Source organism: Chrysochloris asiatica, unplaced genomic scaffold (assembly GCF_000296735.1).
Source record: "Chrysochloris asiatica unplaced genomic scaffold, ChrAsi1.0 scaffold00155, whole genome shotgun sequence".
In the NCBI taxonomy this organism is placed as follows: Eukaryota; Metazoa; Chordata; class Mammalia; order Afrosoricida; family Chrysochloridae; genus Chrysochloris; species Chrysochloris asiatica.
Genome location: NW_006408673.1, coordinates 3,615,874 through 3,631,221, shown reverse-complemented (window position 1 = coordinate 3,631,221; position 15,348 = coordinate 3,615,874).

The following is a 15,348-nucleotide window of genomic DNA, read 5'->3' as shown; positions in this document are numbered from 1 at the left end:
TTGTACCAGTACCAGGCTGTTTTGATCACTGTAGCCATTTAGCAAATTTTGAGATTGGGGAGTGAGAGTCTTCCAACCTTGTTCTTCTTCTTAAGCAGTGCTTTGCTTATCCTGGGTCTCTTTCCTTTCCATATAAAGTTTGTATTGTTTTTTTCTATCTGTTGAAGAATGTCATTGGAATCTGGATTGGGATTGCATTATATGTGTAAATTACAATGGGCAGTATTGACATTTTCACGATGTTGAGTCTTCCTATCCAGGAACATGGTATGTTCAATATGCCAGCAGCATGTTGATGGATCTTGCTTACTTATCCATTCTGCCACTCTCTGTCTCTTCACTGATGCATTTAATCCATTGACATTCAATGTAATTATCTATAGGTATGAAATAATTATTGCCATTAGGTTAATTTTTTGTATACAAATACACATAAAAATATATATTTTAACTTTCCAAAGTCCTAATTCAACCTTAATTTAATTGAAGACTCTTTTCTTATAACTAACACTTGCATTGTTATAAGTTATTTTTATTATAAGGAGTTCTGGTGTGGTGCTGTAGGATAACCATAAGATTGGTGGTTCAGACCCACCATCCACTCTTTGGAAACTCTATACAGGGTTTCACTTAACAATAACAACTATACTATTGTATTAATTGGTTTTTAGTCATTGAGTAATTCCCAAATTGTATACAGTCAACAAAAGTTTGAAATTCTGAGAGTGCACAAATTCCATGTTTTCTGAAAATTAGTAGCATTTTCTGAGTTTCCTACTTGACCTTACATTAAATTTTATGGACTTCTTGACTTTCCACTAGTGACATACTCTTGCCCATAGAAATAAATCCACTGCAATAAGATAATATACCTCAGTAATTTCTCCTGTCCATCTCAATAGTTTGTTAACTACCAGATTCAATTATAAGCACCTAAATGTCAGTTCTGTTGCACATTCTACTTCTTATCATTGCAATAGCTGCTAATAAGTTCATTAGGTATAAAAAATGTAGGAGAAAATGACTTTATAAATCCTGATACTATGTAAGAAAAAAGACAAAGCTTTATGAATATTTATAAGTTTAGTTTGATTGATGGAGATGATTTAATTTTTTAAATTGGACTAAAATATAGAGTTTTAAGGAATTTACTTGGTCTTCTGGTTACATGGGTTTTTGAAAAATTGTGAAGTCAGTTTGAATTAATGAAAATATACATTATAAATTATGCACCTTGTACATATATTTGGTTTTAAGATTTGAGTCCTTGACTCAAGGGAGCAAATCAATAAAAAGCATTACATGTTTGCCTTTGATTCAAGTATGTCCTAGTATATAACTTTATTGGAAATTCAACCAACAGCATTGCCAAATCATTTTAAAGTATTATTCCATTTAGTGATTATTCTGGGAGCCAGCAGAGAAACTAAAACTTCTGATGTTGCCTCTGCAGTGCATCAAAAGGAAAACTGGATGGAAATGATTGATTGAGAGTCTGGAACCTCTCAATCAAAGGGAGAGGAGGAAACTTGTATATAAAAGGATTGATTTATGGGGACAGAAAATATGATGAGACCATTGAGAGATATTATTATTGTAACTCCACACTAAAAGTTGTTTCCATAGTAGTGAAAAGCAAATATTGCTACTAGTGACCCTGAGTATTAAAATATGACAAATATCCATAAATGAATCATTTCTGATTATAATTTGATTATATATTTGTCTGTCTCCCCCTATTAGTGGTAAGGGACAATATCATCTTTATCCTTGCTGGTTGTATGTTTAATCATAAATGCTCAGTGTGCATTAGTCGAATGAATGAATCAACTTGACCATGTCTCTCAACTTATTCTTAGGTAGCAACAAAACATTGGAGCATTACTTCCTAAGTGGTAGATCAATTGTGATGGCTAAGGTTGTGTGTCAACTTGACTAGACCATGATTTTCAATAGTTTGGATTTTATGAAGTAGTTGTGCCACATGAAAATTTCTGATATAATGTGCTCAACACCATGTTGAGATCTGCTTTGAGCAGCCAATCAATTTGAAGGGAATTATCTTGGAAGTATGACCTGCTTCCAATACATGTGGACACTCTGGCAAAGATCTTTCTATTTTTTATCTGGATCTGGATCCTATGTCTGGCTTTTCATCTGACCTCTGAATTTTTGCCCTTTAGCCAGTAGACTACCATATGGTCTGCCAATTATGTGAGTTGTTAGTCTCTGTATCCTGTGAGTCAGAAGCCTGCCACCTGACCTGCCAATCATGAATTAACAGAAGACATCAAATATGGATAAAGAATATCTCATAAATGAGACTAAACACTTCTCTGGTCTCAGAGTTGGTTAACAAGAAGAATGAAACAAACCGCTGTAACTATGGGCCACTCTGGTAGGTTTACTTTTGAAGTACTTTGTGCTCAGAGATATAGTTTCTTGAATATTAAAATATAACAGTACTTGTTATTTCTCAACAAAACCTGGTATTTCTATTTCACAGGAATAAATGGAGAGAGTCTTGTTGTGATGATATAAGATAAACACTGGACTATTAACCATAATGTTGGTGGGTTAATCCTTGGAAACCTTAAACAGGGTCACTATGAGTTAGAACCGATTCCACAGCACTTAACAACAACAACAATGGATTGGAAGGTGAACCAAAAGCAGAGTCCCAGATGGAAGTTGAAAAATTAATTCCAGATTTTATCACTGAAATATAGAAACAACATTAGAAATCTCCAAACAAATACTGCTATTGCTGAGCCCAAGTCATTGCAACCCTGAGTGGGGTTTCTAAGGTGTGGTTGCTGAGTTTGAATCACTGATCTTGTGGTTCACATACTGTGGTTTATAGCTTATCCTATAGCACCATACCAAGAGTCCATACACATACTAAACCGTGAGAATATATGCATGATTAAAGATTAATTACACATTTTTTCCACTATCACTAATTTATTTTCAATAAGCCCATCCTCAATTACGTATGGAGTCATGGTGTGGCACTGTAGGATAAGCACTCCACTGCGAACCTCAGGGGCTACAGTTCATATCCATAAGTCACTCCTTGGAAACCCTATACAGGGTCACTACAAATTGTAACTGACTCAATGACACTTAACAACAACAACTACATTTAGGAATGAAATAAAAAGTAAAAACTAACTCGGTGTACTGAATTTAGTTGTAGTGCCAATACAGAATCATGTTCTTGAATGGAAAAAAAATAATTCTATCAAAGGTAATGTTTTTAATCTTCAGGAAATTAAGTGACTTGTGCCTTGTGAGGTGCTATAGGGTAAAGCACTGGACTGCTAATTGAAAGGTCAGTGGATTAAACACACCAGATGCTCCTTGTAAACTATAAAGAGTTACTATAAGATGAAACCTACTGGTCAACATTTAACAACAATAACCTTCCAAATACGCACTTCACATCTCTCTCCTTAAACAACATTATACAACTGTTTGATGGATAATCTTCCCATAAGTGAGAACTTGTTTTTATTATAGTTAGATTTAACTTATGGCGGCTCCAAGTACAACACAACAAATTCCTTCTTAGTTCATTGTTGGGGCTATGATGCAATTCACCTCACAAGCATCTCCTATACCCTGATGGCCCTTTATGTTACTAAACATGGGATCTTTCTTTCTCTAGCAACTGATCCCACCTAATGTGTCCAAAGCAAGTGAATTGGAAAGTGTTCTGCTGTGATCCATAAGGTTTTCTTTCTTTCTTTTTTTCTTGTATTTTATTGTGATTTGTGTGAAAAATGAGAATGGATTGTTCCATTCATCAATTCATACACTTTTTGTTTTGTGATATTGATTGCAGTGTAACAGTATTCTTCCCACCTATTCCCTGTGTTATCCATTTCCATTTGTCCTTTCCTATCGCTTCCTGTGTTCTGAGCTTTGTCCCTGGGTAAATGCTGTCCTTTTAATCTCATCTAGTTAGTTATTCTAAAAAGTACGTACCTCATTGATGTAACTGCACACCCTATAGTCTGAAAATTGAGCCAAAAGTATCAATTCAGTTTCAGTCATTTCAGTGACAAAGGACCATAGTCTAAGAGATTCTATGAGTCTCCATCAGACCAGTAAGCCTGATCAGTTTTATAATTTTGAGTTTTGCTCCACATTTTTTCTCACATTCCATCTAGAACCTTCTACTGTGATCCCTTTCAGTGGTTCTTGGTGGTGTCTGAGCACAATCAAATTCTGGTCTAAGGATTATGGAGGTTGAGGTTTATATAGTCCATTAATCCATTAGACTAATTGTTTTCATACATCTTTGATTTTCATCACTCTTCTTTGCTTCAGACTGGGAGAGAACAGCAGTTGCTCTTTAAGTAGCTGCTCACTTTTAAATCCCTAGTCATTACTCACCAAAATAGAGTGTAGAACATTTCTTTGTGATTTATGCTATGGAAATTGATTTATCTAACTTCTGAGACTGGGACCTTAATTACCCAACTTCAGAGACTCATTAACTCAAAATATTTTAGTAATAGCTAAGAAATTTTCATAATTTGGCCTTTGTTTGCTCTAGTATATAATGCTGTTAAGTATCATAAAGTTGGTTCTGACTCATAGTGATCCTATAAACAACAGAATGAAACACCATCCAGTCCTGTGTCATGCTCACAATTGTTGTTGCTGTCACTGTGTAAATTCATCTCTTTGGGGATCTTACTCATTTTTGTTTTGTTTTGACCTTCCATGGTACCAAGCATGAAGTCCTTCTCAGGGACTATTCCATTCTAACTGCATGTTCAAGGTTGTTGTTGTTGTTAAGTGCTGTTGAGTCAATTCCAACCCATAGTAACCCTGTTTAGGGTTTCCAAGGCATGGTTGGTGAGCTTGAACTGCTGACCTTGTGGTTCAAACGAACTTTGTAGTTCAGTGCATTATCCCACAGTGCCATATCACCATCCTCACTTATAAGGAGCATTCTGGTTGTGCATCTCCTAAGATAGATGTGTTTGTTCTTCTGGCAGTCCATGGTATTTTTCTTCATCAACATGATAATTCAAATCTATAAATTCTTCGGTGGCTTTCCTTATTCAATTTCCATCTTTCATATACATATGTTGTTGTTGTTAAGTAACATGGAGTCAGTGATAACTGAAAATACCATGGCTTTGGTCAGGTGGACCTTAATCTTCAATCTGATGTCTTTGCTTTTTAACATTTTAAAGAGGTCTTTTGCAGTAGATATGTCTAATGCAATATATCATTTGATTTCTTGACTACTGTTGAGTGTTGATTGTGGATAGTTCCAAGTTGAAGAAAGTCTTGAAAACTTTAGTCTTTTATCTGTTTATCACGATGTTATTTGTTGGTCCAATTGTGAGGATTTTTGTTTTAGTTACATAAAAGTGTAATCCACACTAAAGACTGTTATCTTTGATCTTCATCAATAAGTATTATAAGATCTCTTTGCTTTCAGCAAGTAAGGTTAGATCATTTGCATATCACAGGTTGTTAATAAGTCTTCTTCCAATGTCATTTTCTTCTTCATACTTTCTAACATCTCAGATTATTGGTCTAGCATATACATTGAATGAGCATGATGAAAGGATACAATGCTGGCACATACATTCCATGATTTCAAACCATTCAATATCCCCTTATTCTAGTGTTCTGGAATACTCATTTGTTATAATGCTACCTATTGCTTGTTATGATCCACACAGATGAATGCCTTTGCAGAGTTAATACAGCACAAGTAACTTCTTTCTGGTATTCTTTTAGTGAAAATCTATCTGATATCAACAGGGATATAACTCATTCCATATTCTGTTCTGAATCTGGCTTGAATTATTGACAGCTCCCTATATACATACTATTGCAATGAATTTTGAATTGTCTTCTGTTGCCATGCTTGAGTTCATCGATGCTTCCACTTGGCCAATCCATCTCATTGGGAGTCTTCCTCTTTATCTCTGACCGTTCACCTTACCGAAGATGGTATTATTCTCCAGTGACTGATCCCTCCTGACAATATGTCCAAAGTATGAGAGACGAAGTTTGGCCATCTTGGCCTCCAAGGAGAACTCTGGTTGTACTTCTTCCAAAAAGGATCTATTGGTTCTTTTGGCAGCCCATGGCACTTTCAATATTCTTTTCCAACACCATAGCTCAAAAGCATCTAATAGCTTCAGGATCCATGTCTTATAGGTGACACTGTTTGTAATTCATACAGGCAGACACCACACAGCACCATGGAGAACATTATAGTAAAGGAGAGCTGAGATGAAATCGTGATTTTAGACAAGTTAATTACATGCTCTAAACTGTTTTCTAAAATGAAAAAAAAAAAAAAAAAGAATGTATATAATAGCTGTTGGGAGGAGTCATTGAGATGTTATGTAAACTTATTAACATGAAAGCACTCTTTAATTTATAGTTATTACATCATGGGATACTATATGAAAAGTTACCAGTCCAGGGTTACCTTCATAATTAACAATTTTAATTAATAAACTTTAATTCTTATTCTTCTTTTGTTTCATCAGTTTTTTTTGTTTTTTTCTATAGCTATTGCCCTTTCTCCATTACCTTGTATTGGTAATTACTGGTGATTGTAATGTTAAAGTAAGAAACAAAGAAGAAGGCTCCTTAGTTAGAAAATATGGCCTTAGTTATTGAAATGATGCTAAAGATCTTATGATAAAATTTTACAAGACAGATGACTTCTTTGCAAATTCCGTTTTCAACAACATAAAAGATGGATATACATGTGGGCCTAACCAAATACAACAAAGAGGATATTATATCTGTGGGAAAAGATAAAGGAGAAGCTCAATATCATCATCCAAATAAGTCCAGTACTGATGGTAAAATATACTAGCAACTGATTTTATGCAAGTTCTGGATGAGACTGAAGAAGATTAAAATAAGTCCATGAAAGCTAAATTATGACCTTGAATATAACCCCCATGAATTTAAAGGCCATCTCAATAACAGATTTGATGCATTAGAAATACATAACCAAGATCAGATGAATCATGGGATGACATCAAGAATATCATACATGAAGAAATCAAAAGGTTATTTAAAAAGACAAGAAAGAATTAAAAGGCAAAAATGAATGTCAGAAGAGACTTTGAAACTTGCTTTTCAGCATACAGACGCTAAAGCAACTGGAAGAAATGATGAAATAAATGAGCTCAACAGAAAATTTCAAAGGCCAGTTGAGAAGACAGAGTGAATTTTATAATGAAAAGTAAAAAGACCTGGAGTTAAAAAACCAAAAGAGAAATGCATAATCCTCATTTCTTGAACTTAAAGCACTGAAGAAAAAATCAAGCCTTGAGTTGCAATATTGAAAGATTCAATGATTAAATGATGCAAGAAGCTTCCATAGTTAATGGAAGGAATATACAGATTTAATGTACCAAAAGGAACTGGTCACTGCTCAACCATTTAAGAGGGTGCATATAACCAAGGAAGATGGTAGAAGGATTGATGCTTTTAAGCTATGGTGTTGGAGGAGAATATTGTAAGTGCCATGGGCTGCCAAAAGAACCAATAGATACGTTTTAGAAGAAGTGCTCCTTGGAGGCCAAGATGGCCAAACTTCATCTCTCATACATTGGACATATTGTTAGGAAGGACCAGTCACTGGAGAAGGATTATGTTTAGTAAGGTGGACAGTCAGAAAAAAAGAGGAAGATCCCCAGTGATATGGATTGGACAAGTGGCAGCATCGATGGACTGAAGCGTGGCAACAGTAGTGAGGTTAGCCCAGGATCGGGCAGTGTTTCGTTCTGCTGTGCATGAGGTCACAATGGGTCAGTACTGACTCAATGGCACCTAACAACAACAACATATGACCAAAACCCAATGAATCTGAAGGAAGAAGTACAGTTTTCACTGAAGGCATCATAAAAACCAAGGCACCAGGAATTGATAAGATGTAAATTGCAATGTTTCAACAAACTGATGCAGCACTGAAGAAGCTCACTTGTCTATGCCAAAAAATTTGGAAGACAGCTAGTAGAAAACATCAAAATCTTATATTGGGATTCAGAAGGCTTTTATTGGCTAATTTTAACTAGTAGATTGCCTGGCCTTTCCTCCTAGTCTGTCTTAGTCTGCAAATACTGCCAAAACCTACCCACCATGTGTGACCATTTTGGTGGCCCTTATTATTATTTAAAACAAATGTGTACCAACATAGATAACACCAACATAGATAATACTACTGTACAAACAATTTTCTAAAATGAGTGACAGTAGCATGTGTATATATGCCTATTTTTTTAGCATGTAAACTATCTATACATGTACCTTCTTACTTTGCTTCCTGAGAACCTCAGCTTTGAGTTCACTCTAGAACACTTTCACTGGATTTATTTTGAATTAGCACATTTTCTCTCAGCCACTCCATTTATTACCCACAGCATGCATTTATGAGTTGACTGGCCAGGTTTAGGGGTGCAGCTTGGAATGTAGAATAGTTTTTTTGTTTTTTGTTTTTTTCTTTTTTTCACTGTGAGTCAATTTTCCTGGTTTCTATGTAGAAAGACACATGATTTTGGACTTATTAGCACTATACCTACAGGGATCACTGACATAGGTAAATATTGTCTGTCTGACATGTGCTTTAGGGATAATAAATATGCAAAGCTATAGATTCTGTTCTTAATTATTGACATTTATTGAAGGAATCCTGTACAATCAGCATCGGACTGTGAATCACAAGGTCAGCAGTTCAAATCCACCACCTGCTCATTGGAAACCATACACAGGGTTGCTATGAGTCAGAATCCACTCAGCAGCACTTAACAATAACAACAGCAACAATTGAGGGAATCACAAATTGCAATAGCTCCCAATATTCTATAAGTCCACTTCTATTAAACAAACAAACAAAAAATATTTCCAAATTGCCTTTGGTTTGTACCTAATGATTTATTTCCTGTGGATTTAAAATTCTAATAATGCCTTGGTTAAGCTGAGGTTAAAATTAGTTTGCATTTCCTGCCCACACAGCAACTGATGGCAGGGAATTCATTCTGGGAGCCTGCTGCACAGTGGGAGAAGTTGGCTCAGAAAGTTCTAGAGGTAATCTGAGAAGTGGAAATGTCTATAATGATAATGGATAGGCAATAATATATCACTGTGATAATGACAAAAAATCCACTTCCTGTCCAAACACAGGGTAAGAATGACTAGTAGATGGTGGCATGGGAAAATAGGAATAAAGAGAGGAGGAAAAAATATTAAGCAAAAATGTGAATGCTGTGGTAGTAAGAAAGAGTGGATTCTGATTGAGAAAAAAAGGCATGGGCCGATCTCAGAGAGAGAAAAAAAGTCACCATTATTACAGATTTACCAGAGTGATATGATATTTTTTCCATAGTCTAGTTTATTCATCTGGGAGTATAGAAACAATTCCATTTTTCTTCCTTTGTAATGGAATTTATATTCAATTTCTTTCACAGAAAACACTGCCACCTAGGAAAACTCAGAATCCTCATAGCTAACCTGCTTTGTTCATCACTAAAGCATTGCTGCCAAGACCTTCTATAGCTATAATGAAGCTATTGAAGTTACAGGGGAAATGCTAGGAATTAAAAATGTAAAGAATTTCATTGAAAGGCATTTGCTTGCATTGGAATATTTTTGTATGTGGCCTGGATAACTACTAGAAATGTGTTTATGTCTTTTAAAAAAGAGAAATTTCACAAAACTTTCTCTCTCTTGCTCTCTCTCTCTTTTTTTTTCTTCAAAAAAGAAATGTACTTTCTTTTTGTTAAGAAATGTGCTACACTAAAGCTAACATTCATTTGTGTTTTTATTTCAGCTCAGAATGCTAGCATGCAGTAACAATATTATGAAAATAATCAGTCATCAGAAATTTCAGGACTTCTCTGTGTGAGCCTGTGTTATGGTGGCCCAATCACCATAACTAAAATGTATTTCAATTGTTCTTATTTAATATAAAATGCTGGTATAGTGAAACTGTTCAGCAGGTTGGAGACCACAAGTTGGTTCAATGACTGTATATTGCTAATCATGAAGTAACTGGGAAACAAATAAGCATTCAGCAAAAGTTCTTTATCTTGGCAAGCTTATGTGGAATTAATCCCAAGCTCTAGTCCTACATCCCACTATTACAAGAATTCAAAAGGTTTTAAAACATTAAACATACTACTTTCTCTCTTAGTATTATTTTTTTTCCTCTGAACTACCCAGTAATTTAACCACCAAGCTTAAGTGCCCCTGGTAGGTTTAGGAAGATGTTGTCATTAGATGTTATGTAGTTATCTCTGAAGCATGGTGATCCCATGCACAATCGAATGAAATGTTGCCTAACTGTGAACCATCTTCACTATTGTTGGTATGCTCAAATCCATTGTTGCAGCCAGTGTGTATTTTGAGTTCCTTCCATAAAAATACACAGTGGCTGCAATAAGGGATTTGTGTAATATACTGGACAGTGTTCTGTTATGAGTTGTAAGGTTTTCCTTGGCTAATTTTCAGAATTAGATGCCCAGGCTTTTCCTCCTAGTCTGAGTTAGTCTGAAAACTGTTGTAACCTGTCCACCAGTGGTGCCTTTGTTGATATTTGAAACAATGGAAGCATAACTTTCAGTATCATAGCAACATGCAGACTACCACAATGTAACAAACTCACAAATGGGCGATAAAGAGATCTAGTCTCTGCATATTAATGGACAGGAGTAGTATTTGTTCCTTTGTGACTGGAATGTCTTTAGGAAAGAAAATCAGAAAATAACTTGCAATGGACAAGAGATGGTGTCATCCTCTGCTCAGTCTGATTACCACCTCAAAATAACTGTCACCCTTCTTAGTATTTTCTGGAGGAACCAGAGTGGAATATTTAGAAATGCTCAAGTCCCAAACTCTCAACTAGACCATGCTAGTTCTTGGATTGGGCAGATTAGAAGGTGATTGTTTTTCACCATAGAAGTTCTAAGCAAGGAAGAACTTCCAACAATTTTCACAGGTGACTGATTGGATGAAACATCTTCCTCTGGCTACTTGCTGAAAATGCATCACATACATGCTCACTCACCAAACTTTGTGACAGTGTGTAGGCAAGATGAGAAAGAAGTTTAAAATGATCAATAAAATGTAGTCCATCCATGTAAGCAAGCTATGAGCTTCCATATTCTTGGTTTTCCAGGGCCACATCTTAACTTGCAGATGTTTGTGATTGGACGGACCATAGAGGTAATTATGGCTGAGAGAAACCATAATTTCCTTCAGTTCCTACATGAATGTATCCCTACAGCCATATAAAAGCAGCTGACCTTCTACTGTTGTGGCAACATAAACTGAAATATGAGAAGGAGATCATTTAAAGTCATCATTGATAAACAAATGTTTAAAGGAATACATTGAAAGAGTAGTTTAGAAATTCAGTATGTATTATCAGAATTAAATTTGGCTGCTAAAATAATCTTGATAAACAATGACACAGAAAATTGGGGATTATGATACTCATAACAAAAGAACTCAATTGTAGGCCGTTCAGAACTTGTTTGATTGCTCAATGATCTTATCAAAAACTTGGGCTCCTCCTAAGTTTCTTTTATCTTCAGGATTGCAAGATGACTTTTGGATTTAGGAGACACCAAGTTTGCGTTCCAATAGGAAGAACAAGGAGAGGCAAGGGGCAAAAGTCTTCTCCTTATAAGACTTTGTTTCTATATTTCTAAATGAAAGCCAGTCTTCAGAACTTATACTTACATCTCACTGCCCAAGATTATGTCTCAGAATATGTCACCTCCATCTGTGGAGACAGATAGGACATTATAACAAGGAGCTCCCGACTAGTTTCCTTACCTGTGAATTAGGAGAGCAATACTACATATCTGATATATGGTTGAGGTAATAGAAGGAGAAAACTTAGAATCGTGTTTAGCATAAAATATACACCCAATAAATGTTTTGACAATTTTTCTTATGGTAATGTAAATTCCTTTAAAAATTGGGACTGTGTACTTTGGAATCTTGGTGTGGCGCTGTGGGTTAATGCACCAGACTGCAAAGCCATTTGAACTCCAAGGTCAGCAGTTCAAACTCACCAGCTTCTGCCTGGAAACTCTATACAGGGTTGCTATGGGTCTGAACCGACTTGAGGGCACTTAACAACGACTTTGTCATTATAACGATAGACCAAGTGTAATACCTAGCAAAAAGTCAATAAAGAATAAATATTTTTAATAAGAATAAATATTCCAAATCACCAGGTTTAGAATGAAGGTTAAGAACATTCTAAGACTGGCACTGTAGGATAAGCACTGGACCACAATGTTGTTTTAAACAGCAAGGTTGGAGATTCAAACTCACTGCAACTCCTCAGACACCCTATACAGAGTCGTTATGAGTTGGAACCGACTCGACAGCACGTAACAACAAGCCTTGAATTATCACAGAGTAGACTGAACATAGTGAAGCTCATGAAACCTATCCTTCTGTGCCTCTTGGGGAAAATTTTTTATTTTTGCCTAGAATTTCATTTTTAATTCATTAGTCACCAGCTACAAGTGGCAACTGAGCACCTGAAATGAGGTTGTTGTTGTTAAGTGCCATCAAGTCGTTTCCGACTCATAGTGACCCTGGTATAGGATTTCTGAGGAGCGGAGCGGTTGGTAAATTTGAATAGTGAACCTTGCAGTTCAAACCAACTTTATGGTCATATGCTTATCTTAGAGCACCACATATATGTTTTGTAAGTTGAGCATAAAATACACACTAGATTTTCTTTTAGATGAAAAATAGACTGTAAAATATCTCAATAATTTTATATTGTGTACATATTGAAATCATACTTTTGTGATACTGATTAAATAAAAAGCATTGTTAAAATAAATGTCTGCTGTTTCTTTTCCCTTTTTTCAATGTGGTACTAAAAACTTTAAAGTACATGCATGACTTGCAATTTTGGCTCACTTTACATTTCTATCAGAATTAAAGCAGTAATTCAATTACTGATCTAGTAGTCAACATTGCTACACTGCTTCTTCTTGATTTGACAACATAGAGACAAACTATTAGGAAGACAGAAAAATCATCAAGGCCTTGACATTGTGAGAGGAAGTTTTATCCATAAAATAGCTACCAGGAAAGTATAAGCAAAGATTTACCACTCCTCTGTCAATATGTCCTATTGTGATTGCCTATGTGATATTATGATGCTGGAAGCTATACCCCTAGTATTTCCAATATCTGAGGGTCATCCATGGTGGACAAACTTCATCAGCCCTTCAAGACTAACACAGACTATGAAGAAAGGCATCTGCTTCCAAAAAATTAGTCAATAAAAACCCTATATATAACAACAGAATAATGTCCAAAACAGAGCTGGTTGGAAGGCTCTCAAAATACACAGTGGCAGCAACAATGGGCTTGAGCATACCAACAGTTAAGAAGATAATGTAGAACTAAGCAACTCTTTGTTCTATTGTACCAAGTGTTGTTATGAGTCAGAGTTTGCTCTTAAGCAACTAATAACAATATAAGCAAAGGTATTAAGATACTTAATAAGCTCAAGTAGTAGGCTTTATGAAGTCAGACATCTAATTTTAGTGTGTCCTTTGTTTCAAAAATAGTTTTCATCTGAACTGAGTTTAATGCTTACATATTCAGGTATGTGTTGTTTATCCCAGATTTTGGCAAGGAAATGTTGACTACATATTGTTTCTCTGAAGCATCCACATCAGCACTGTTATTTTAACACCTTAGTTCTTAATCTGTTTATTACCATGGTAATATCCTCATGAAATTTGCTTTTCACTATCTAAAGGTTTTTACTAAATGAAAAATTTGCCAAATTGTTAAATATATTGGTTTCTTTTCAACAAAAATGTTCACTTTTTATTCAAGAATTTAATGTTTCAGGTATTTTTAAATTGAATCGTTGATGGAGATGTGTGAGTGTGTGTGTATATGTTTGTTTACTTAGTCCTTGCATAATCAAGAAAAATGAAAATAATATGATAGAGTCTCAGATTCATTATTTCCTTGCACTCTTGTTTAGCTTTAAAGGCTATAGGTTTTTAAATTAGTGTTACATTATTGAACTTAGGAACTGATCACAGACTTATAAAATTACATTCTGTTAGATTTATAAAATAATTTTTAAAAATTCAAAATGAAAAAGAAAATTTAGTCCTCTTTCCACATCTACTTGTAGGTAGTAGAAAATGAATCAGAGTGTTAATAATCATCTAATGCTCAATAATGTTGAAGAAAAGCAACATATCATTATCCATCTGCACTAGCATTATCATTCAAGAAGATTCTCACAAGAAGGCATCCATCTCTCTGCTCATTCTATTCATGCACAAGAAAGCATATGCATTCTTAAGTACTTGAAATTTGCTGTCAAAGATCTTTATAGATAAGCAAATAATTTGATGTGCTTCGAAATATAAGTGGTGAACTTGGGGTGCTTGATATTTTTCTCAGATGTACTGTAGGAAGCTGTGCTTTCAGACTGAAGAGTAAAAGTAAAATAACTTCACAATCTTACAGCCTGCAAGATATAATAATCATCAATTCATTCTTGAACTGGCTGTACTCACTTCGAGCATATCCTTCGATTATATTCATGCATTATTGACTCTTCTGTGTTTCTTCCAAGAAATTTAGATTTTATTCCAAAACCAAGGAAAACTCCATGAAATACTGACCATAATGTAAAAAAAGGTGAATCTAAAAATTACTGAAGCCTGCATTTGTTGTTGCTGTTTTTAAATATCGTTGAATTGGTTCTGACTCATAGTGACCCTGTATAGGGTTTCTAAAGAACAACTGGTGGCCTTCAACAGCTGACCTTGAAGATAGCAGTCCAGTGTTTATCCTATAGCATCACACCAGGACTCAAGGAATCTAGAAATGATGGGAGCCTGAATTTAGAAAGGTGTATATTAGATAGGTGAGATTCCACACGTTCTACAAAGATTACAAAAGTTGAACTATTTCCCATTTCTAGGGTAGTTTGGTTATTTGTAAATAGCATTACTGAAAAAGACAACTAATAATCTAGGAAACATAGACAAGGAAAAGGAATGTAATTTTAGTGCATAACTGAGATGGCATAAAGGTAGATATCAACAGGGATCAAATATGAAAAGAAAGCAACAAGTGTTGGAAGTTAATCAATGCCTAAGCCCCTCTAAGTATCTTCCAAAGCCTGTTTAGCTAGTGTTTTATTTTCAGTGGCTAGAACATGTGTGAGGATTTTTGTTCTCTTGACATTGAGATGCAATCCATACTGAAGGCTGTGTTCCTTGATCTTCATCAGTAAATGTTTCAAGTCCTCTTCACTTTCAGCAAGCAAGGTTGTAT